Below are 2,902 nucleotides of genomic sequence, written 5' to 3' on the forward strand. Positions count from 1 at the left end.
TTATAAACAAGGAAAAAACTGCTCTTGAACGAACTTATCATCTTCATCTTCCTCCTCCTCATCTTCCTCCTCTTCCTTCTTTTTCTTACTTTTTTCAGCCCTCACGATTCCCTTTTCTGGCTGCATCACGTTTTCCTTTAGCTCGGTAGGCAGCGATGTCCTTTTCATACTTTTCCTTCAGCCTGGCAGCCTCCTCCTAAGGCTGCTTGTCACCCGCTGCAGTATTAGTCTGCATTTCTCCCAGTTTCTTTGCAGCATCACTGATGGAGAGGCCAGGGTGTCCTCCTCTGATTTTGGGGCGATACTCAGAACAAGAAGGCCAAAGGATGCCTCTTGGGCTCATTGGGATCCTTGAACTTCTTTTTGTTTCTCCTTTAGGAGGGGTAGAGCTTTGCATTTCTCTTTCATAACGGGCCTTGTCCGCCTTTGCCAGGTCTTCAAATGTTTCCTTTCTCTTTGGCAGACATGGTCTTCCACCTCTCGGAGCGCTTCTTAGAACCCTCTGAGAAGTTAACGGAAGCATCTGGGTGCTGCTTCTTGTGCTGCTCTCCGCAAGTTTGCACAAAGAATGCACGTGATAGCCGGGTGTGGTGGCGCACGCCTGTAATCCCAGTACTCAGGAGGCTGAGGCAGGAGGATCACTGTGAGTTTGAGACCAGCCTGGGCTACATAGTGAGTTCCAGGTCAGTCTCAACTACATAGTGAGACCCTGTCTCAAAAAAAAAAAAATGCACATGATGACCTTTTGCCTTGTTTTCCTCAGTGAGACACAGAGTCGCCAAGTGCCCATTTGCCTCTCACTTTCTCTGGCGCTGTCTTTATGGAGCTCAATATACTGACAAAAAGAATTTTTTTTTTTTGAGATAGGTACTAAATTGCCCAGGCTGGAGATGAACTCGCAGTCCTCCTGCCTCAGCCTCTAAGAAGTGCTGGGACTACATATGTGGGGCCACTGTGCTCAGCTCCCAGCTCCCAGCCTGTTTTCCTCATCTGCTGCGCTCTGGATATCTTTCCAACTTTTAAGTTCTGGAACAACAGAGTGTGTTACCCACTCTAAAACTTCACTTTGCACAGAGAAAGAAAATGGCAAACCGTAGACTGTGGGGAACGTAACAGGCGAGACAACTGATTTTCATGCAAACCAAACCACAGGAAACAACACAAGAAAGAGAGTTGGGGTAGGGCAGGTGAGCCGAGATGAAAAGGCACACAGGTGACGCATTCAGCACTCCCAGGACGTGGACTTTGAGCCCAACCCCCAGCACAGCCCAAAAAGCTATACACGGTATTTGTGACAACCCAGAAGATGCAGTGGTATTTAGGAACCACGGTTAAAGTGTCCAGGTGCAACAAAGTTGTGATCATGTGTAAAATAGAAAGTTGGGGCCTGAGGTGCAGCTCAGCGGTGAGCTCTTGCCCAGCAATACACAGCCCTGGGTTCCATCCCTAGCAACCACATAAAAAAAAAAAAAAAACAATAAAAAATCAATCAATAGAAGGTGAATGTATGCTGGACATGGTAGCACACGCCTGTAATCTCAGCACTTAAGAGACTGAGGCAGGAGGATCACTAGGCGTTTGAGGTCAGCCTGGACCACGTGGTGAGTTCAAGGCCAGCTTGGACTACACGGTGAGATCTTGTCTCAAAAAAAAAAAAAAATTGGATGTGATGCCACCTGTCTATGATCCCAGCAACAAAGAGGCTGAGGCAGGAGGACTGCCATGAGTTTGAGGCCAGGCTGTGTTACATAGTGAGTTCAAGCCTACCCTGAAAATGTAGTGAGACCCCGTCTCCAACCCTCTCACCCTATAAAAAGGTAGAGCCCAAATCTTAAATACCTATCAAGGGCCAGTATTTAGCTCGGTGGTACTGCTGCCTGATTCAAATGCCAATCAAAGGAGACAGAAAAATGGCTTCAAGGCTGGGGATGTAGCTCAGTAGCACCACGTCTGCCTTGTTTGCAAGCATCCTGAGTTCAATCCCTGGTACCCACCCCCTGAAAAAAGAAAAATGTCTAACCAATGTGGTCTGTTCACATCATAGAACATTACTTAGCCATGAAAAAGAAGCTGACTCTGACACTTCATTACATGGGTGTAATTATTGCACTGGTGATATTATTACCTATTATCACACACGTGGACCTCAAGGCCACGCTGCTCGAAGAAGTGAGCCAGACACAGAGGACACGCAGCGCAGGGTCCCACTCCCAGAAGGCCCCAGCGTGGTCAGGTCCACAGAGACAGGAAGGAAGACGGTGGTGCCAGTCTGGGGAGGGGATGGGAGTCCTTGTTTCCTGGGGGCACAGGCTCAGTTTGAGGAGACGGAAACTTCTGGAGGTAGATACCAGGGATGGTACACAGCCATGTGATGCACTTAACCACACTCAGCTGGGTACTCAAAATGGCTACATACACAGAGATTCAATTTCTACTAATAAATTATTTTATTTTTTCGAGATGGGTTCTAGCTATGTAGTCCAGGCTGGGCTCAAACTTGCAACCCTCCTGCTTCAGTTTTTCAGAGTGCTGGGATTACGGATGTGCGCCATCCTGCTCTGCTTCTCTCTATGATTTTTTCTTCCAGTATCAGGAATCAAACTCAGGACCTTTTGCTTTTGCGGCAGGTGCAGTGTCACTGAGCTAAATCTCTGGCCTATTCCCTATGATTTTTTCCCCCATTAAGTTTATTGGTACATTTAAAGCAAATAATACAGTTACATTTATCATTGGGATCTTTTACCTTTACATAATATGTCTTGGCTCTTTTTTGCCCATACCCCTGCCCTCCCTTCCCCCCCACCCATGATTTTTTTTTTTTTAAAGCTTTTTTTGTGGCTGGGAATTTAGCTCAGTGGTTCTGCCACCTGCCTTGCAAATGCAAGGTCCTGAGTTCAATGCC

The 2,902-nt window shown here is 47.0% G+C and overlaps 1 pseudogene; it reads right to left on the reverse strand.

Moving 5' to 3' along the window:
* On the reverse strand, positions 1–566 carry LOC104869610 (annotated as a pseudogene).
* Between the last annotated feature and the right edge of the window lie 2,336 nt (positions 567–2,902).

The sequence above is a fragment of the Fukomys damarensis genome, unplaced genomic scaffold (genome assembly GCF_012274545.1).
Source record: "Fukomys damarensis isolate Sample0158 unplaced genomic scaffold, DMR_v1.0_HiC HiC_scaffold_37, whole genome shotgun sequence".
NCBI lineage: Eukaryota > Metazoa > Chordata > Mammalia > Rodentia > Bathyergidae > Fukomys > Fukomys damarensis.